Source organism: Pantherophis guttatus, chromosome 1, assembly GCF_059756535.1.
Source record: "Pantherophis guttatus breed Tessera chromosome 1, ASM5975653v1, whole genome shotgun sequence".
Lineage (NCBI taxonomy): Eukaryota > Metazoa > Chordata > Lepidosauria > Squamata > Colubridae > Pantherophis > Pantherophis guttatus.
The window spans coordinates 296382721-296406589 of record NC_142063.1 but is presented as its reverse complement, the minus strand read 5'-3'; the positions used below and the strand labels follow the sequence as shown (position 1 = coordinate 296406589).

At 37.6% G+C, this 23869-nt stretch overlaps 1 long non-coding RNA gene across 1 annotated transcript in view; it reads right to left on the bottom strand.

Annotated features, from left to right (window-relative positions):
• Positions 1-1233: 1233 nt before the first annotated feature.
• Positions 1234-23869, bottom strand: part of LOC148116902 (uncharacterized) — a 61054-nt gene continuing 38418 nt past the window's right edge. Inside the window, exons 2-3 of the long non-coding RNA XR_015733930.1 lie at positions 11035-11137; positions 1234-3993 (exon numbers count right to left, since the gene is read on the bottom strand). This is a non-coding gene — a long non-coding RNA (uncharacterized LOC148116902). The remainder of the gene's footprint in view (positions 3994-11034; positions 11138-23869) is intronic.

Sequence of the window (23869 nt, the reverse complement as noted above, 5' to 3'; positions counted from 1 at the left end):
TTAATATAAGTTACCTTTGGTTAATTGGTAACTTTGGTTAATATTGGATCATTCTGGAGAAAAGTATAAAATTTGGTCATAAGACATTATGTCTCTCTGCTCAATTGTTGATCCTATTTGGGGTCAAAAGAAGCAACATGGAGATCAAATTACATAAAATGTCCCATTACTGTAACAATACAGTAGCCCTTTTATCCCAGCTAACTATTTACCAGTTTCTTGTACATTCTATTAGAGAGTCTTTATTTAAGTAGATTCAATGCCTTACCATCTATGCTTACAGTATAGATAGGAGATATAATAACCTCCAAATTCAACACTGCCGTTGTCTCTTGTCAGGCTGGGAAACTTGATTCGTATTTTATTCAATTGCCCTTTTTATCTTGTGTGCCACATTGATCTAATCATGCATTTGTTATCTAACTGTCCCACAGATTGAATGAGGAGAATGTATTCTCCCTACTAGCAAAGTTTTCCTCAGGAATTTCCAGTAAGGTGGCCAAATGATGTTATATAGATGTTGCTTTTTCAGAGGCATTTGGTATAGTCTTGCAATCTGAATTTGATCTACATAAATCTTTGCATCCTGATGAACTCTATCATTTATTTTAATACACCGTTCAAAGTTTTGCATGTTCTCTATTCTTCCACATTTTTTTTTCTTTTAACTGCATGCAATATATAAAGGACTTTTAGTTTCTGATTGCAAATGAAGTAATCTGTAATCTGAATTACTCTGTTGACTCTCGTTGTAGAATCATATACTTGGCTTACAAATAAAGCCCATGCTATTCAAAGGGGATAATTCTCGTTTAAATGTGGTTACAATTGCAGATTTGCATCCTGAATGTTAGAATCTCACCTGAGAGTGTCCATTTTCAGTTTATCTTCACACACACACACACATACACACACACACACACACACACACACACACACACACACACACACACACACACCAGCTATAGCCTTGACACTGAGGCAGAATTGTGTTCAGCTGATGGAGAAATTTTATGCTGGCGTTCTTCATCCCTGCTCAGCAACTGGTAGATTGTTAACTGGTGAATTGTTAACATGACTACCAAGCTATAGAAGTGTAACATGCCAATAGTTTATATTTTCTTACATTCTAATTTCCTTTTACTTGCCTTTCTCCCTATCTCTCAAAAACATTTATAATAAGAACCCAGTACTCTTAAAAAATGTGTACTGTAATTGAAATAAATGAACATAGTCAGTGCAACCCATGTCTTTATTTTCACAACTAAGTATAAAGCAGACAATTAATGAAAGAGGATTTAATATATCCCATTATAGAATGGATGCAAAATTTACCAGGTATAGCTCCCCTCCCAGGCACTATAGCTGTCACTTTTTCTTGTTGTTGTTGTATAACAGTTGTTAATTGACCTGGTAAAATATTTTAATTATTACTATTTGTAGGCAAGAAAATAATAATTTTCTATGACATTTCAAGTATTTTTAGAGAGAAAAAAATCACGCATAATGTTCCAGAAATTGGATAATTGGCTATCATAACTTTCCAAATTATATGTTTCAATTGTATGAGAAAGAGTTCCTGGCTTAGAAGGCAACATAGTTAACATGTGTCCTTAAGAAGGTAATAGATGTGAATTCCATTTAAAAAAATATGAAAACCTAAGTTGGCAAAGCCAACTGTCTTAACTAGGAAATAGCTTGGATTTTTCCTTCTCTCTCAATATTTCACACTTTAAATGAATCTTTATAAGCCAAACAGGGAAGTGATGGTCTAGATACCTAAGGGCAAACACTTTAATAGAAAGGCATTGGCCTCACTTAGAAGCCTTGGCTCTGGGATCCTGTAGTTCAGTGGCCCCCAACCTTTTGGGCACCAGGGACCGGTTCTGTGCAGAGAGGTTTTTCCACAGACCAGAGGGGGCGTGGTTTCATGTGCTGCCTGCATCCCATGGATGGGACTTTGCTTGTTTGTGAGGCCTGGTTTCTGGCATGTCACAGACCACTACCACTGACCAGTGATTGGGGACCACTGCTGCAGATAGTGTTCCCTCAGTGGAGAGGCCTTTAACAATTTTGTCAACCTTCCTGCTTCTACCACTTCAAAAAAGCTAGTGGTTAGAACTACATAAAGCTACATAACCCAAAAGAGCAAGTCAATAGGCTTTTTTCCAAACCCACTCATCAAAGGTTAAGTTTTATGATGCCAGCCTTGATATTTCTTAATATCTCTCCAAAAGAGCTTCTTGAATGGGACACTGCCACCTATGGAGAGAATTGGGAATTGGCAAATAGCGCTTGTGGATTGTATTATACATTTCCTGTTTCCCACCATCCCGGTGTTACACTGCATTTAATACCATGCTGTTCAACAAGAAACACAAGGACCAAGTAAAAGTAAAAGTACATATAATTTGTTAGTAGCTACACAGATGTGTATTGTGTATTGATTTGCGTTTTGGCTTTTTCTAGATTTTTAATTTTTTTTGCTTCTGAGTCTAATTTTCAGTTGTAATATTCCCTGGGGGAATCCCAACTGAGTAATAACTAGGTCTGCCTGTTTATCACATCTGTTTGTAGTGACATTTATGAAGTGTGTAAGGTAATCTTGTTGATATTCATCACCCCACCATATTCAGTGCAAGATTCATTAGTACAGATTTAGCATTGTAGTTTCATAATGATGGGGTACAAACAAACATTGCTTCCTGGGCATCTTCAGAAGCTGGAGTACCTTTTCCACTGGCCTCGGGTGGTTTCCTTTACATACCTGTCCCTCCCTTGCTCCCAGTTTATACAAGTGAATTCTTAGATATTGGCAGGTCAATACTGGCAGGTAGTTAATACTGGTATTTTTTTTGCATTGATCCCAAATAAAAAAATTATTTGCATTAATACGCTAGCTACGCAATAATTATCCATAATTACAGGTAGTCCTCTACTTACAGTAGTTCAGTTAGTGACCATTCAAAGTTACAACAGCACTGAAAGAAGTGACTTATGACCGTTTTTCACAGTTACAACTTTGTAGCATCCCCAAAGTCATGTGATCAAAATTCAGATGCTTGGCAACTGGTTCATATTTATGATCGGCTTGTGTGTCCCAAGGTCACGTGATCATCTTTTTGCAACCTTCTGACAAGTCAACTCAATGGGGAAACCAGATTCACTTAACAACCGGGTTACTGATTTATCAATTACAGCGATTCACTTAACAACTGTGTCAAGAAAGGTCGCAAAATGGGCAAAACTCACTTAACAAATGTTTCACTTAACAATCAAAATTTTGTGCTCCATTGTGGTTTTAAGTCGAAGACTACCTGTAATTATAATTACATATACCCTTCATACACTGTTTTAGTTGATTATATCATTTTTACGTGATTGTTCTGCTCTTGAATAAAATATGTTTAGCTACTTTAAAAGATTATATTTTATTGGAGTTTCATTTTTGTATGTATGTGTCATTATTTGAATATGCAAGCTAAGAAGGAGAATGGACTTAAATATATTTAAAATTGTGAAGAAAAAAAGCAAACAAAAATATCACCCATATTTCTTTTTCTTTAATTATTTAGCTTGTCCCGCCATATCGGCAAGTTTTTAATGTGCTTATTATTACTTTTCATCTCTTAGTTCTTAATGGCATTCTTCTGTCTGCATTAAAGCTTTCATTTTATTGTAGCAGTCTGGTCTTAGACTTCCACATTTAACATCATTCAGAGGATAAAATTACCAGTTTGGTAGACACTTTTTAAATTAAGTGTACTTTTGAGGAGTCACTAAATGCCTAGGATTTTTTTTCTTTTTCTTTTTTCTTTTTTTTTTTTTCTTTTTTCTTTTTTCTTGCTTGCTACTCTCTGGTCCAGTTGGAAAATTGTTCCACCTTCTTTGTCCCAACTTCAGTTTATTTTTTTTCTTTAACTTCTTCAGAGCAGATCTGAAACTGAGTTGATGTACGAAGGTCACGCTTTATATGTTGCTCCCAAGTGGTCACTAAAGGAAACACAAATGACAGTTAATAGCATTTCTTTTTATTGTATCTAATAATTCATGCAAAATTTTTGTTGCAACATGCCAAGATGTTAGATCTAATTTGTGATTTGGCTCTTCAACTGATGTTCAACCAATGATAACTAACTTGTATTTTCAAACCAAACATTCCTTTCAATTTTTTTTTAAATTTGGCATTCTGTGCAACATCCAGTCTGTCCAATGTAACTATCCCCACAATAGCAAAATCATTTTACAATATCTACTCCCTCAATTCTTATTTTGGGAAATTTTCCTTAATGGAAGTTAGTATTTTTTTTCCTGTGTTATCCATGATTTACAGGCCTACTTACACTTTTCTTCACCAGTATACCAGACACCCCTGAGATATGGAGACTTTGAATGCTGTTCACATATTTTGTTTTTTTTTATCATTCTGATAATTTTCTTGTTTTACAGTATCAGATTAAATGCAGCATCACTTTTATATTAGTACTATATTCACGGTCAAGTGAAAAACAGCTTCCCTAAATCCTGGAACACATCATTTTAAAAAATAAAAACAAAAGTTATACCTGTGTAAGTAAAGATGTGCCAAACATAGTAACCTTTGGGGCTTTGAGGATTTAGTAACCTTAGGGGCAAACCAGCAAGATTTTCTTTCTTTAGCCAACATGTATTTGTTACACCCTACATTTAAAATGTTGTCCCTTGTGAACCTGGAATATATTTTCCATATGTCCATGTGTTAGGAGTTTCATAAAAATGCTGAGCACATAATTTTTCAAAATAATTCTGACAAAGTATGAAACAAGCTTTAAAATATTATGACATGGCCAATTTTCATGGCATTTAAAATCAATAACATGGCATAATATATTTTATATGCATGGAAATGTACTTCATAAATATTCGGTAATGTCAGAGAACTCTGTTTTATATGTTCCCAAATCCTTTTTAAGCAGAGGATGTGTGAAGAACATTTTCTGAAACAGAACTCAGACTTGTAAGAAATAAAAGGATAGGAAGGGTTCCACATGGGTTTACCATTAATGTTTCTGGCTTTTTAGGGCAACAACCCCTTCCAATTCACTAATTAATTTACTTTAAGGCACAAAAACTTAGAAATTACAAGCTGGCAATAATTCTGTTCAGTTAGTCACAACCATACTTAATGTACAAAGCATCCAGGCGAAAATCAAGATTAAATTTCCTAGTACAATTTGAAAGTCCCCCAAACCAGCAAGGGCTGGAAATGCTTGGAAGTGAGACCTGCCTGCCCAAATACAGGATACAAATACACCCCTGAAGAGGTACGACCACATCAAATTACCCTACAGATGAGAACACAAGTCAACAAATATCAAATGCTGTTTCATGTTATAAACAACTGAAGCAGGTAAGTGATGGTAGTCGCACCCCTTTTCTATGTGTGACTGTTGGGGGTGAAAAGGGGGAAGGTCTTCAATCATACAACATACAGTATTATGACTCTTTTCACCCCCTCCCCCCATGGAAATCCCGATTCCTGCAAGTTCAGACAGGAAACAACATGACAAATGCTGCCACAATCAGACACAGTTTGATGACCTCAGTTCCAATGCTCCTTGCCAAGCTTCCTACAGGAAAAGTCAGTGGAAAATCCAGCAGGAAGTCAAAACCTGCTCCTACTCCCACTGTTTTTTGGCCTGCCCATTGTCATTCTATTTCTCTGTTCAGGTAACAAAATATCTCTGAAATAATGAACCAGGAGAGCACGGATTGTCTAGTTATTGTCATTATGGTTCATTGCACTGTGGGCCAAATGTTTAGAATGGATCTGGCATATTTGTCCACCTATTGAGTCCTTCCAAGATCCTGGGATAGGCCAGTGTGGATGTATGATGGTGTTATATTGTTGCAGGATTTAAGCTTTTCCAAGCAAAGCTGCCCTTTGCAATTGGTCAATTGCAATTTTGTCATTGCTGATGGTGTTCAGATGGTGCTCCAGTTGTCTTGGAATTGCATCCAAGGCACCTACTGTTATTGGTACTACCTTTGCATTATTGTTGTTGTTGTCATTATTACTGCTACTGTAATGTAATACTTTTTTGAGACACTCTCTGTTTTTTATTACTTTCAAAGCTGAACTACAGGATCAGCTTTCCCTGCATTAAGTAATGTTTAACAAACATTCACAAGCTTCCAGGGCTTATTAAGTGTTCTTTATTTCACTGTGGAGTCACTTTTAGAGGATTTTGTGGCTAAAAGTCAAACAGGGCAGTGTCCCAATAAATTACCCAAGTTTTTAAATACTAAGAAGCCAACAGAAAAAGAAGACAGGCCTCACAGTTGGAGTTCTTCTTCCTTTCTGAATGACATTTCTGTTGAAGTAGTCTTGATACCTGATCCTTTCTACACTCTCATTTTTCAGCTCAGACCTTTTTTATAGCCACAAAATTCCTGCTGATATCCATACTAGGTCAACAAATGTATGTATCTTTAAGCCCAGCTTTTATTGTGAAAGAATGTTAGTGAACCTTGAACTACAATGTGACATCTGACTGTGACACGTAACATTCAGAGATATAAGTTTTTTTAAAAAAAGAGCAAGGGGATTAGAGTGTCCTTTGGGAAATGTGTTTCATAGCAATCAATTAGAAGCAGTACAGATGTATGTTCAGAGCAATGAAGTCGGTTGATATGAAAAATGTTGCAATTGCATTGGCATATATTGTGCAGAGCACTAGCCAATCCTTGACTGCCCTGCAAATTAAAACCATTTCCTTTCAAGATGTGTGCTTGTGGGGGGGGATTCTGAATAAAAAGCCTGAGAATTCATTAGGTGGGCACTGGTCACATTTCACAGAGCAGCTGGCCAAAGGGAAAGGCAAAATAGTTCCTGCATGGAAAAGTAATAAATGCAGAGAACTATAGTCTCTATGAGTTCCAGCTGGGAGATACTTCCTTCACTCTTATTCTGCTTTAAGTCAATAATAGAATTAAACTTTTTAGTTCCAGTCATTGGGATTGGAATTAATCATTTATTTATATGTAAACACTGATTGTAAATAGTCCTATTTCTCTTACAACCAACACTCTTTCAATCCCTTGTATTCATGTAGAATTAGTAATATTGTAATTTTCAAAAGATTTAGAATATGCTAGAGACTAAGATTTTGCATAAAATAGAACACTCATAATTCTTTTTCTCATATTCCCTTATCCCTACCCAAACCATCCTAGGTTTGATCTAAAATCAAACTCTGTACAAAATAGACACAGAGCGTATTGGCTTGTTTTTCATACAGTTGTTCAGTCCAAATCCCAACTGCTACAATATCAAAGATTTTAAAATACGAAGAACCAAATTCTGGATCCATTATATTCTGCCTCTGGGATGAATAAAAGTATTGTTGTTCCTCTGCAATAGGTGTAGCTAATATTGAGTCTTCAAGATTAACAGTCTTTATAGACCTGTCCTCACCATGTCTTGTGTTAATAAATTCTTCAGGGAAATTATGTGCTGTGTGAATAACTGCTTCCTTCTGTCTGTTCTCCTTCGAATCAGCTTCATTGGATGAGCCCTGAATCTTAGAGAGAGAGAAATATTCTCCTTGCTCATGTTTTTCATGAATATTTTAATGTCACCCACAAACTTGACCAGGTTTCTGCTTATGGACAAGTTAAATGGCACAGCTCCCACTGCAGATTCTTGATAGCATGAGCCTCGGGGGGGGGGGGAGGTGTTGGAGTGGGAAATGAAGCATATGCTGTAATATTATCACATCAAAAGTAGAACATTCATTGTGACATCACAGTTTACATATCAACATTTTGTAAAACTTCAGGTTGTAGAAGATCCTGTTTCAAACATTCCATTTACTATTTCCCTTCATTGGAAAAAAAAATCCCTTTTATTCTTACATATATGAGACATAATATCAGTAATAAAAGGGGAAGGGCTTAGTTGTGCAGTCATGACAACTGTGTTGCATTTTTGATTCTCTTAAAGTTGGTGAGTGAGGATTTCTCTTTGTAGAATCCATGCTGATTTTCCTTTATGAGGTTCGTTTCTCTATCAGCCTATTTATTTATTTTTTATTATTGTCTGCACCAATTTTTCTCCAACAGATTTAAGTTACAACTTATATAGACTGGCTTTGTTAGACAGTTGAATGCCTTGGTCATAATGATTACACTCATAATAATTGAACATTCTGTATTGTATTTGAACTTTTTATATTTAATGCCTCAATGTAAAGTTATGATATCATCTGAAATAATGCATAAATTTTATTTATTTGTTTATTTGTTGGATTTCTATACTTCCCATTTCATTTAAGTGACTTTGGGTGGTTTACAAATGAATACCAACAGAAGATCACACTCTTTACTATTCAGGTCATGAAAAACAAAGAAGAAATTATTTATTTAGCAGATGAAAGAGAATGTTCTTTCTGCGCCAACTCAGGAAGCTCAAATTGTCCAAGGAGCTGCTGATACAGTTCTATAGAGGAACTATTGAACCTGTCATCTGCACCTCTATAACTGTCTGGTTTGGTCCTGCAACCCAACAAGACAGACACAGACTTCAGAAGATAATTAGAACTGCAGAAAAAACAATTACTACCAACCTGCCTTCCATTGAGGTCCTGTATACTGCACGAGTCAAAAAGAGGGCTGTGAAAATATTTACAGACCCCTCACATCCTGGACATAAATTGTTTCAACTCCTACCCTCAAAACGATGCTATAGAGCACTGCACACCAAGACAACTTAATACAAGAACAGTTTTTTCCTGAACACCATCACTCTGCTAAACAAATAATTCCCTCAACACTGTCAAACTATTCACATTAGGCTGCATTACTATTGCTATTGGTCTTCTCATCATTCCTGTCACCCATCTACTCCCACTTGTGACTGTATGACTGTAATTTTCTTGCTTCTATCCTTGTGATTTATATTGATATTGATCGTTTCCCAGTATGATTTGATTGCTTATTGTACCGTATGACTGTCACTGGGTGTTGTGCCTTGTGATTCTTGACGAGTGTATCTTGTCTTTTTATGTACACTGAGAGCATATGCACCAAATACAAATTTCTTATGTGCCCAATCACACTTGGCCAATAAAAAATTCTAATTCTAATATAGCAATAACCATGGTTACAATGCAAAATGCACCATTGCGAGATTTGAAAGAACAAGTTATAGACAGATTGTCATGGAGAAAATATCTCTGTTGTCACTAGGAGTAGAAAACAACTAGATGGCACATAATCACTCAATCAATCAATCAATCAATAATGTATATTCAAGAATGTCTGGTTGAAAGTTGGTTTTCATCTTGTTAATTGAGACCAAAATCAAAAACAGTTTTCACTTGCAGCTAAAGTGATATATTTTCTATAAGATTCTATTTTTTATTTAAAGGTATTTTTTATTTAAAGGTCATCCAGTCCAAAATCTGAAAAGGGATAGAGACCTTAGAATTACTCCTAGCTGGCAGACTAAGAAAGAAATAGATCACAAGATCCTTAAATAGATTTGCCTCTTAAGGTATATTTCTAAATCACAAAGATTGTTTTCAAATAAAGCATACAAAAGCAATATCTTCTTTTGCTATCATTTTCATTATGGTTTACAGACCATTCTATCTGCTGCAATGATATAATGTTGGGAAAATAAAAGACATGAGGTAAAATGAATATATATTGTTAAAATATGGAAAGAGAATCCAAAGTTGGTGGGTGAAAATGATGAACCGGAGAACTGATAAGATTAGGACTTTCTGAGCAACTAAAACTATTAACTTTGGAAAGAAAGATGTGACCGTTAATCTACTATCTCAAAACCACATATAGTTGTTTCAGTTATTAGTTTCTGAAACAAGCCAAGTCAAGGACAATCATCATTTATCAACAAATTTTATCCCAGAGCTTCCTGTGCTTGGATTCATTTTCTCACATTAGACTTAAATGACAATATTAAGAGATAACACCCATTAAGTAATATCTGAAGTCTCAATATGCAGACCACATGCTTTTTACTCAGTGACTAATAGCCACAGAGCTGTCTTGCATTCAGAGATAAAGTCAGTGAGAGAGAAATAAACTTGCTGTTGTCTTTTGTCAGAAGAACTGCAAATAGTTCAACCCTTCCTAAACAAGAGAGTGTCTTAACTAACATTTGTTGAGTGAAGAATAGCATGACTTTAGACTTTTGTGGGAAGAGATTGTGAATCATTTCTGAATTTCTTGGAAATGTCTTCATGATTCAAAATAACTCACCCAACTATTTGGACAGTTGCCAAACTCCTGAAGAATACAGCTATACATTACCCAGAATTGGGGGCATTTCATTGGCAGCAGGACGTGGTTGCTACCTATCTGATTTACTAAATGAAACCTGGAATGTTTCCTATCAGGAACATGATGGATGGCTAGTAATGAAAATACAAACCAGGGGATCTGTAATGTTTTCATAACCACCTACTACCTTCTGGCATATTTCTAAAAACAAGAAATAGAAAAAAACACTCTCTCTCACCTTTACCCTTATTCATGGGAACAGTCATTATTATGCATCACTATGACAAATTGATTCTTGCAAGCAACACGGGCAAAAGAGTGCTGACCTAAAAACAATATAGACTATGGCTGAATTTGAGTCTATCACTGAAATCTGAAATTAATGGAAGTCTAGTGCCTTCTAGATATTATATCCAGGACGAATCCAAAAAAGTCAGTTTCCTATTCGGTGAACATACACACCCCTGCTATGTGAGCTACATTGGTTGCCATTTGGCATCTGGGTGCAATTCAGGGTGCTGGTTATCATCTGTAAAGTTATACATGGCATGCAGCCTAGATATTTGAGGGGCTGCCAGTTGGCCATTTAATATGTTCCAACATAATTGGTTTGCTTTGAACCCTACTAATTATGTAATGCCATCAAGTGAGACCCAGGAAATGGGTTTTCTCTGTTGCATCCCATCAAAGATTTGTATGGTTCCCATCTTGCCCAACTTCAAGCTATCTTTAGAACGTTATTTTTACCTCAGGCCTTGTGATGTGATGAGATGTTATGTTGTCCCTCAGACAATGGATATTGTCCTTTTAACTTGTGAAACCATGCAGAGTCATTCTGGAGTTGGGCAGCCTAGAAATCCAGTAAAGAAGCAAACATTGTAAGAACATGAGGACAATCACTGATTTTGTGTAAACTGCACATTTTGTTGGTATGAATTTCAGGTCTCTAGACCTATAAAATAACAGGACCCCCAGGCAAATTCCTGATGTCAGAGTCTCCAAGGCAAGTATAAATTAGTCTGATATTTCCCATAGACTGGAATAAATATCTAGGAAATAAAGTTGTACTCTAATTCTATAGGGGTAACCATTACAAATAATTGATAGTGATTAAGTGATTTGAGGCTGAAACAGAATTTATATTTTCTTCCTGCATCAGATCCAAGTTCCTTTCTCCCATGTCTCTCCTTTAACAGATTTCTTGTCTTTACCTGTCATGCTCAAACATTAATGCTCACTGCACATTTACATTCCTGGGATTGCTGCTCTGAGAATCCATTGCCATTAAGGGGAACTTGATACTCAATGACTCTGTTTCAGGTAATATTAATCCCTGGTTTGGAATACAAGTATTTTAGTATCCAATGCTCAAATGTATTATGAAAGATGACATACCTCTGACATTATGTTTTAATTCAAAATATAAATTACTAATCTCATATAGATTACAAAGAGTTCTGGGAAATTAGATACCTTGGAAATCACATATCCCTGGCTTCCTGTATTGAAGAGCCTGTCATGATTACATTCAACAAAATGGAAGGCAACATGTCATTTCCAAAACACTTACATCTTAACTATATCAACTGGGGATCTTATGTTTCTAAATATGGGTGGCATTTTAAATCCTGTTGTTTCAATGTTCCAATATCAAGAAAGAATAGAAGCAGACTTCCAGTTTACGTTGCGGCGCTATCGGAAGTGAAAAGCGGGGCTCCGCGAACCTGTGCTGAATCCCTTCGTTGTAGAGCTCCATAAGGGGCTAAAGTCACCCTGTAGGGGTGACGAAGAGTAGAGGGGTGCCCTGCAGGTCACGGAGAGCAGCAGCTCTCCTGTTTGATCCATGGCTAATTCCCTCTCATTCGACGATGAAGAGGAGAGGCAGCCATTATGGCTGCTGTGAAGCTTGGGCAACCGAAGTAACAAAGACTGTGCTGGAGCAGTGTGTGAACAGTGACTGGAACTTGGTGGGGTGACTTTGTTTTTCTACTCAAAACCTACCCTAAAGAAAATAAACTCTGGAAAAGGGACTCTGAACAGTTTGTTTAAGTGGCAAACAATTATATATAAAAGGATATTAAGAAGAGAATGCAAAACCTTCAAAAACACAGAAAGATTGGATCTTTAATTTTTATTGGCAATAAGGCATTTTAAAATGCTGGAATTACTTGTCAGAATTTTGATTATTTGTTTGAATAAATACAAACTTGTTAGAATCTATGCAACATTGAAGTTAAGCTGAAGGTGCCATCTACTGGTGAATGGAATACATTACATCCTTACAATCTTGAGAAAAATACTGATAAAACAGAGGAGAAAGTGGAAATAACACCTGGAGGACTGCTGTGCTAGCCATTGCTTTATACTTATTTATTCCATGACTACCGGAGCTCTAACATTGAAAATACAGAAGACATCTAAGTAAAGTGACTTTTAAATATCAGGAGTTATGAATGAACTTATAGCAGGGACTTAAGGAGACATTCGGAAATTTTCCTGGATTACCTAAAAAGAGCTAAATTGACTAACTGTAGGACATAAAGAACCATATTACTGTATTTCCGGAGGAGTAACACCAGGACTGAGTGAATGGTTTCCAGATCGACTTTCTGAGGGCAAAAATAACTGAGGCAGTGGGGCAGTGATAGAACATTGACAGATTACTGAGCGATATTTGGATTTATCAAAAAAGAAGGCAAGATGTTTCAGCAGGGGGAAATAAGTGGGTTGCAAAAAGAATTGGTGGCAATGTTTCAAAGCATTCAGGATACTATGACAAGGAACCACAGGGAGATAATGGACTTAATTAATAACATAAATGGGAAGTTAGAAAGTGCTCCATAAGGGATAATGTTTAATGATAAAAAAGCCCAGGAGATAGAGGAAACAATGGTGATACCAGGGAAAAAGACAGAACTAAATAAACAAACAAAACAAGAAGATAAGAGGGAGAAGGTAATAAAAACTTATGAAGAAATTCAGGGAAAATACATACTAAAACCAAAAAATAATACTAGATAAACAGAAAGATATCTTTCAAAAGAAAATGGAGTGTTGGGCAGATCATCTGGAGGTTTGGCAACAAAAGATAGTAGAGATGGAAGAAATACTTAAATTAAACAGGAAAGATATAGATAGAGAAGAAGGGAGGAATTTGGGAGGCAAGTCAAAAAACGAATACAAATTGAAATATTAAAACGGGCAAGAGATGAAGGATAGAGGAAATGTTGTGTAACACAAGACTGGCTTTACTAGGAGCTAGAATAGAGGCAGACACAAGAAATAGGGGGAATGTTATTATGCATATTTTTATATAATATATTAAACGTAGTAGCTAGATATAAAGATTAGAGGTTGAAAGATGGTGATACTATGCACGTTATAATGATACTGTTATTGTTATTAGAATGGGGGACTAAAATGTTGAACAATTAAATAATGAAGACTTATATTTTAATACAAATATGTATAAGAATATTATTATAATTACATAAGTATGATTTAAATAACAAATAATATTAATACTATCATTATTACTTGTATTCAAATGAATGATACCCAGATGCCCCACTGTTCATCTATTGATACTGATATATTTTTTAAAAAAAAATTTTTTTAAAAAAAGAAGGAATAGAAGCAATCTAAAAAGTTTTGAGTAAAGGGGATAGCAAGATAAGGTTCCAAGGCCCCTGGATATGCTTCTGGTGGAATACCATGGAAATGAAAGAAATCTAAGTAAAATATGATTTCATATCAAGCATTTCATGAATTTTTCAGATCCTATCCGAAGTTTAGTTTATTGTCATAAGTGAGGAATGTTTTCTCTATGCACTGAAGGGAGTTAAAGAACTACAATAGCTTAAGATCCCTATTGCATCCAAAAAAGCTACAAGTTTAATCATTACAACAAAGTTTAATGCCATGGATTGTAAACTTAAATGCATTTTTACTGCAATAGCAATAAACCCTAATCAGAAGTGAATTTAAAAACCACACTCAACCTTGACCATCATCTTTAATGTTCCTGATCACTGTCAATTTTATTTAAATGTACATACTCATTTAAAAATCAAAATTGTTTTTAATCAAGTATTACTTGTGTTTCACATTCAAAGAACATTCCATCCCAAATATATTTTAAACACTACACAGGAAGTATGTTTCTGGGTCACTATTCCAATGCTGCCAAAATATTTCCCCTGAGATGGTGGAAACAGCACCAGAAATACCATGCAGCTGTGTTTGTATTAAGAGAAGCAAAGACATTCATGTTCAGTATAGCAACATTTGGGTAGACAGGATGCAACTAGCAGACCTGGGATTTAGCATTCTTAGAGTGCAACATTTTCACCTGCAAATCATCTCCTGTGACCTCTCTAAGTATAAATGTGATATAATGTGCTCTCCAATTTGTTTTAAAGAGCAGAGCTGCCAATCTCAATACACATTAACTAAGTCCCAAGACCAGGAAATAAAACTTCATTTGTGATTTATGGTATGTATGATATTGCAATAAATGAAAAATAATGTAATAAATAAAACTTGATATATATGATGTAGGGCAGTGATAACGAACCTTTTTGGCACCGAGTGCCCAAACCAGAACATGTGCCGGAGCACCGGAAACCCGAAGAGCAGCTTGCCAGTGTGCACATGCTCATGCAGAAACCAGAAGAGCAGCTGGCAACGGCACACGTGCTCACGGAGAAGGCTCTGTGTGCCATCTCTGGAACTCATGCCATAGGTTTGCCATCACGGATGTAGGGCATAGATGAAATCATAGCAAATTAAAAATAATGTAATCTATATAAATAAAACTGTAAATGTCCATTTGTACATAACCGCACATCTCCGAAAAGTTCTTCACCGATTGCTTTCAAATTTTGACACAACGTTGCATTCGACTATGGGCGTGTTTTTATATACCTATATTATATACATGTCACCTGTGACAGGTAAAAACATGAAAAACATTGGAAAACATTGAAAGACATTGACAAACATTGAAAAACATTGAAAAACAGCGCCATCTGCTGGACATAAAACCAACATGGCAGCCTCCCAGCCCTGATTACGCTCAACAGATTTCTGCTCCTTATATTTAGACTCTCCATATTGCTTCCAAGAAACTGTGCATGTCCATATCCTGCCACCAGGCTCGGCAGGTAGGCAGCCGGCTCCCCGCCAGGAAGCCTTCTAGGGCTGGGTGGGGCCCACCTGAGCCTGGCTCTGACCTCCTCCTCCCCTGGCCGCCCCACAGACTAGCCTTGCCCACCACTACTGCCAATCCCCCTCGCAGCCGCTCTCGGGGTTCCCTCCAAAGAACACCTGGCAACAAGGCTGCCTGGGTCCGCCACGCAGGAACCCTCCATCCCTTTCCTGGCCCAAATCGTGCCTGGCCCAGCGCTACCACGGGCCCCAAGGCCAGAAAGACCAGCCGCTAACCGGCGCTATGCGAATCAGGTCGATGAGTGGGAGATGGAGGCAACTGGAGCCTCAGGGTCACCTTTGATCAGCGCCACCTTTGATTCCCAGGTGGGTGCTCTGGCAGTTCACGGAGCCTACACGAAAATGTTAGCCTCTGGCAGAAAAGGGGCTCCAGGGAGGCTTCGGGGGGTGGAAATGGCCAGGAGGGAGCATGGCTGGCCCTCCTTCGTTTCACCTGGAAGAGCAGGGGATTTAATCATTCCCCTGCCCTTGGCAGGCGGGGGAGGAGAACTGTGCAGCAGTTCCAGTGGGGTGTGCATAGCTCCTGGCTTTGCCACTTTCTTCCTTCAGGCGGGAAGCCCCAAACCAGACTTGAACCCCCGCTGCACCCCCTCCCTCCCACCCTTCCCTTCCCTTCCCTGCTATGCGTCTCCCTGTTGAGCCCCCAGAGAACATCTGTGTAGGAAGGACAGAGGGGACCCCCGAGTTTCTGCTGTGGTGCAGAGAGCTGCAAAGGCCTGGCCTGAAAAGGTAAGGGCGATGGCGGGGGATGCAGAAGAGGCCGGGCCAGAGACAGAGATAAACAGAGAGACATGGAGAGAGAGACATGGAGAAATATAGAGAGAAGGAGGGGGGGAGAGAGACACACACACATACAGAGATACAGAGAGAGAGAGTGGAAGAGAGAGAGACAGAGAGAGGGGGAGAGAGAGACACATAGAGAGATACAGGGGGGAGAGAGAGAGATAGAGAGATACAGAGGGGGGAGAGAGAGACACATAGAGAGATACAGAGAGAGGGGGAGAGAGAGACACATAAATACAGAGGGGGGATAGAGAGAGACATAGAGAGATACAGAGGGGGAAGAGAGACAGACATAGAGAGATACAGAGAGAGGGGAAGAGAGAGACACATAGATACAGAGGGGGGATAGAGAGATACAGAGGGGGGAGAGAGAGACATAGATACAAAGAGAGAGGGGGAGACAGAGAGGGAGGATTTTATGATTCCCATTGTTTTTTAGCAACCGGTTTTATTATTTATTTATTTTTTATTTATTGGATTTATATACCGCCCTAATCACCAACTGGGTAGGCGTGGCTCGGGGGCTGTCATGTGACTGATGAAAGTAAGTAACGTCGAGTTGGCCACGCCCATCAAATGTTTATGGAGAGTTTGGAAGTTCAGCCTCGCTCTTTTAGCCCAGCGGAAGCACCAGACTGGGCTACAGCAACGCGTGGCCAGGTACAGCTAGTATATTAATAAATTTTAAAGTGACAACTATTATTCTTCCATGGTACCTAAAATCAGTTGCTTGAAATAATACATCATTCAGCTTAATAATAGCAGAAAGACAAAGACAGAAAGTTGACAATCCTTCTTCTGAAGATTTCAGATGCATTTTTCAAGCTACATAAAATCCTAATAGTACACATGTAGTTTTTTTAAAAAAAAATCGGTCTAGCAGTTTTGCAATTAATATGACATTGCATGTCTGAACCACTGGGTTATACAGTTTTTATCTAGCAGTAAGCTTTCTACAACCATAATTCCAATGGACCTTTCAATTCTACTTTTTGACTAGTCAAAATAAGATAATAAATAGAGCAAATAAAAAAGCTAATTTAAACATATGCAAGATCTTTTTAAAAAAATGAGATAATGATCTAGACCCAGTAGCCTAAGTTGAAGTAGAAATATTATGCAAAGACTGCAGATTCTATCATAGTGCCCTTACCCCCATAAATATACAAGGCCCAACCCATCTTCAGAAGAGCAGAATCATGCAGATCTCAGATCTTTCCCAGATACTTGATTTGCAAATTTGGGTCAGAAAAAGAAGAAAAGTGTGGCCAATATATAAAAAAGAAATGGGCTAAGGTTTAAGCCTTATCTTGGTATTGATTGTTCTGTTTGCAATGGTCATAGCTCAGTGACAGACCACTAGCAAAAGTTATGCATGCAAGGCCCCTTGGTAAACCTCCAGGTGGCCTTAACAACTTGCTAAAAGAATGCAAATGACCAGCTTTCTGCAAGGAGTATAAAGCGTCCAGAAAGAGCTGACGAAGTTTCTTAGATGAGAAGCGAAACTTCAAAGAAAAACCAGAAAGTCCAGCTGCCTCTTGAAAAAGCTCCTTTGGGATTCCATAGACACAAGACCCCTTGGTGTTTTCTGTTTGTTCCCTAAACCTTGGGTCAGTTGTTTATATCCAATGAAGAAGTGAGAAAGAAGTCTAGAAGCATGAGGAAACACCACCAATCAGGTAGTTCAGTCTTCCCCAAACTGGATGGGGAAGATATGGATTTTAGTTCCTCATATCCCAAAAGCTGATCTTTAGAAACATAGAAGCAAAGGGCCATTTAAGTCCCTAAACTCAACCTTCTGAGTAGTGCAGGAATCCAGATAGATGAGCTTGGTAACTTCTCTGTGAATGATCCAAACTTACCATATCTCTGAGTAATTGGCTCTACATCCAAATGCTCTTAACTGTTGGGAATTTTTCTTAAACATTTAATCAGAATCTGCCTTTCTAGAACATACATCAATGATTATTGTTGTTGTTGTTGTTGTTTGTTTGTTTATTTATTTATTTGTCAACAAGTTTAAGGAAACAAGTAACAATATAGACATAAACATGGACACATGAAAAAAAATTGGCACAAATAAAGGGATATAAATAAGCAAAACATAGCCATAAACACATAGAATGATTACATATAATGGGGACAGTAGGACAGGGATGGTAGGCACGCTGGTGCACTTATGCTCACCCCCTTAGGGACCTCTTAAGAAACATGAAAGGTCCATGGTAGACAGTTTAGCATAAAAGGTATGGGGATTAGCGAGACTAACAACAGGATCAGGTAGAGTGTTCCAGACATTTACTACTCTATTGCAGAAGTTATATTTCCTACAATCAAGATTAGAGCGAATTACATTGAGTTTGAATCTATTCATAGCCCTTGTATTATTACGGTTGAAATTAAAGTACTAAATAATCTTATGAACTAAGCATAGGTCAAAACGTAGACAGCGTAGTTTGAGGCTATCCAGACCTAAAATTTCAAGCCTGGTGGGATAGGGAATTTTATTTCGAGCAGAAGATTTGAGTACTCTTCTAGTAAAATATCTCTGGACCTTCTTTAATGTATTGATGTCTGAAATACAGTGAGGGTTCCAGGCAGGTGAGCAGTATTCAAGTATATGTCTGGCAAAGCTTTTATATTATGTGATGGCCACTCCTCTGACGAGGGAGGTCTTGACTTTCTTTAGGACATCCTTTCAGGTATTTAAAGAGATTGCCCCCAGTCATCTTTTCCAAAGCTAAACCTAACTAGCTTCTTCAATCCTCCTAGTTTGTACTTTCCCGATCTCCTTTTTTGCTTCTTTCTGGACCTGTTCCGAATCCTTATTAAAGTAGGGTGGCCAAACTAGGCACCGTACTTCAGATAGGATTTGACTAAAGTAAAATAAAATGGAATAATTATTCTCCATGACTTGGAAATTAAACTTGTTCATGCAGCCTAAAATGGCCTTTGCCTTCTTTGCAATCACATCACACATTTTGACTAAAAAAACCAGTGACCTGCTTCAGCACAAGGCAACTTCCTAACATTCCAAAGATGCTCAAGAACAGAAGAAGGAGCAGCCTCCAAGCTACGCTGTTTTTTCTTATGACTTTGTACATTTGGGGACCGTAGCTGACTCTTTGAAAACATTCAAGAACTGGTTCCTGGGCGAAGGCCTTCTCAATCCTACTGGCTCCGATTAAGCCCTGGAGGAGAGCCTGGTTTTGTTAATGCTCTCCTGGCCTTTACTCATGTCTTCCATCTGAATTGTTTAAGGTTTTCAGCTGCATGCATTTAGCTTTCTGGCTGCTTTGTTTTTTGGCTACCAGGCTTTTCTCAATCCACGCATTTAAAACAAAATCTTTTCTTAAGCGTTTCCAGCCACATTTTTCTCACATTGTGTGGCCGCTTCCCTTCACTGAGTTGCCAGCCTACTACAGCCCATTATTTATCTTACACCTCCCCCTACTGCTAGAGACACCTAACAATCATCTTCTAACTGCCAACAAAATATGGGAACAAACATTCAGCTTGCAAAAACATGCAGTTGTGGACCATTTTGTAAGGATTAACCTCTCTGCATATGGATTCATCTATTTTCTTCTTATGCGGTAGATCTCACAGCAAAACTCTTTAAGTGCTAGAAAGGAATTTCTCCCATTCACTCAACTGGATAGAATCCATCCCTCTCAGTCCCTTTTGACCTCAAATATATACATTTTTTTTAAGGAAATTGCATTATGCAATTTAGCCAGACATGAATCAGCATTCTAGGAGAATCTAGATTCTTTCTCCACCAGTTCAGGAGGTGCACATGGTTAACATGAGAAAGTAGAAGAGTTGTATACATTGCATGAAGATGAACTATCTAAACCAATGTCTCTCAACCTTGATAACTTTAAAGTGTATGGACTACAACTTCCAGAATTCCCCAGCCAGTCATAAGTGTAATATTAAATTAGGGTTGCCAGGTCTGCTTCCAAAAAATAGCGGACAAGGGGTGGGGGGGTTAAGTAGTAAAAAAATAAAAAAAATTACAATTAAATTATATATTTTCTTACAAACATTTTAACACGTATTAAAATAATCACTTCAAAACTTTACTTAAAATTCAAAACATCAAATATATTATAATAATATGTAAAATATTAAATTACATTTTACTTTGCTGTCATGTGTATTTTTTATTTGACTGCTCAGCTTTGATCAATTCTTTGTATTTAAGGAATAATTCTTTAATTTCAGTACCGTTGAGAAATATTAAAAAATATACAAAGTTCACTTCGAACTGATGGTACAAGCAGTCAGTTACGTTCATCAGTCCACAAATTTCCCATGACGCTGAAAATTCATTCAACGTTTGCATTTGATACCGGAATTGATGCACAATACTGGAACAGTTTCAGTAAACTTGAAGCTGGCTCTTTCTTGAAAAAGTACGTCCACTTATCAAGGGATGAATCGCCCTGCAGATGAACATAAACTTCTTCTAAGGCAGAAATTTCATCGAAGAGAGTGTTGGGTGGAAGTTCTTCTCGCCATGGACATGAACCAGATGTTCATCATTTCTTCTAAAGTTGGAGGATTATTGCGATCAATTAGATTGAAACAATTTAGCGTCTCATATACTGAATCGGTGAAATTATACCACTTTTCTAGGTACGCAATGGCTCTTTGATACACGTTGATGGCTTCTTTCTTGAACTTTTGCACGGCATTCTCAGGCAAATGTTTTTTACGTAAGGCAAATAAAACTTTCATTCCAAAAAACTGCTCACCGTATTTTTTTTGCAAAGAATCACGCAGCTTACACATGATAATGTGAAGATCACATGCAAGAATTTTCTTGCTTTCCAGCTTCAGTAGGGTGTCTTGAAGAAGTACGTGAAATATAAATACAATTCTGAAATTGTTGGTTCATCGTCCTTTGCGAGTTCATTTTCCTGATCCGAAATAAGGTTCCAGATAACCTTATGGCACTCATCAGATCCAAGAGAAATAAAATACAATTTTAGAGGTATCCAGTTTAAAAGAAGTCTTTCGACCACTTTAAACAAACTTAACCAACGTGTTGGAACATGGCGCAAAACTTCATGGAATTCTGACTCGCAAAACTTGCGTACCATTTCATCATAAAGCTTTTGAATAAAAAAAATGTCCACTATTTTGTGAAAAAAAAAATAGTGAACATAATGTGAAAAAAGCAGACTGTCAGCTCAAATGGTGGACACCTGGCAACCCTATAAATTGATATTAAATATTAGATATTAAACATTAAATGAGCCTTGGCGCAGCAGACTAAAGCACTGTTAAGTAACACCATCTCCTGCAATTACTGCAAGTTCAAATCTCACCAGGTTCAAGGTTGACTCAGACTTCCATCCTTTCGAGGTAGGTAAAATGAGGATCCGGTTTGTGGGGGCAATAAGCTGACTTTGTACAAAAAAAAAAGAACGCCGCTGTGGGGGGGTGAAAGCCCTACTAAGCAGGTATATACAAAAGTATGAAGGCTATTGCTTAACGCATTGTAAGCCACTCTGAGTGTTCGGAAAAAGGCGGCATATAAATTGAACCAATAAAAATAAATAAAAATAAAAATTGTGCACTTGGCTGCAGCATTGTCCCATAGTACGGATTTCATAGAGTATTTCCAATGGGAAAATCAAATTTTATTTGGCTAATTTGCAGTTCAGCTTTGCTTCAATTCATTGTTAGCATATTTTTGTCCTAATGACCATGTACATAATGTTCTGTTAGCAGAAAAGCAATGAAGTCTGGAGACCCGAATCCGCAACTAAATACTTCCTCAGCATCTCCTGCTCCTCTGAATTTCTTACAAGTAAAACAACTGCTCTGGATTTAATTTGACCTATGAGGTGATAAAAGCATTTCAGGCTTATAAGATCCCTCAAAATTGTAGCTTCCTGAGAATTTGGAAACCAAGATGTTGCTAAACATATTTTACAAAAGTGTTCAGGGGACAGAACAAGACATTTGGTAAGAGCCTTGGTAGCGCAGCAGACTAAAATTCTGTTAACTAACACCAGCTGCCTGCAATTACTGCAAGTTCAAATCTCACCAGGCTCAAGGTTGAGTCAGCCTTCCATCCTTTCAAAGTAGGTAAAATGAGGACCTGGATTGTGGGGGCAATAAACTGACTTTGTATATATATATATATATAAAAGAACACCGCTTGGGGGATGCGAAAGCCCTACTAAGCAGGTATATACAAAAGTATGAAGGCTATTGCTTAACGCATTGTAAGCCGCCCTGAGTCTCCGGAGAAGGGCGGCATATAAATCGAACCAATAAATAAAATAAATAAATAAATATGATTGTTTGAGGTGAAGAACAAGATGATATTTCTCTGCCATTTCTACTTCAGAAGTCAAATTTACCATTGACAGCTGAATAAGATACAAGATTCTCTGTTGCACCCAACCGTAATAGTTTCCGATGTTAAAGGAATATTCGCTCTGTCCACCTGGTGCTTCTCAATATTGAATAGTTGCTGCACTCCTTTGTAGGGCTTGCCCTGCAAATACCATAAAGGCAAAATTCCTAAAATGTCTCAAGAGATTGTATATCCCATCATAGTAATACTGCTGCTGTGTCAGAATATCACAGTAGTTCTTTCATCACCATCACTGTTGCCGGATAATTCACACTGGAAAGGATAGGAATAACTTTTCCTAAAGAAGGAATGTGATTTTTAAAAATGTGCAGTGACCATTTGGTTTTTAAAAAAATCTTCTAATTTTTACTGCTCCTGTATTTAGGATTACATCTGACGATCGTAAAGCTACTATTTATTGTCATAGTGACTATGCTCAGTAGCTCACCTTTCAGGCTCCGTTTCATAAATCCAAACATTCAATAAGTTCCTGGTGGAAATATCAGCACTAATTGACTCAGAACAGAATTATTTGGAACAGTAAAAACACTGTGCATTGCTAAAAGGCATGTGCATACTATATATTCCATTTTACATTGAGCAAATAAGTTTTAAAAGGTTAAGGTTCCCCTCGCACATATGTGCTAGTCGTTCCTGACTCTAGGGGGTGGTGCTCATCTCCATTACAAAGCTGAAAAGCCAGCACTGTCAAAAGACATCTCCGTCGTCATGTGGCCGGCATGACTAAATGCCAAAGGCGCACGAAAGCTGTTACCTTTCCACCAAAGGTGATCCCTATTTTTCTACTTGCATTTTTACGTGCTTTCGAATTGCTAGGTTGGCAGAAGCTGGGACAAGTAATGGGAGCTCACCCCATTACGCACCACTAGGGATTTGAACTGCTGAACTGCCTACCTTTCAATTGACAAGCTCAATCTTAGCCAGTGAGCCATCACGTTATTTTTCATTTCTAAATCCCACCATTCTACAGTAGAAAGAAGATTCTGTGATGACTACAATATTCAGTATAGACACTGATTCAATAAATTAAACAGTCTAGCCTGATTTGTCATAATTCAGAGATTTCCTGGATAGAGGGCTATCTAGATTGCTATGCCCTTCCATACCTACAGTTTCCAATAAAATCGTTTTAATGTCTATGCTCCTGGGTGAGAAAGCAAATGAAGAGCT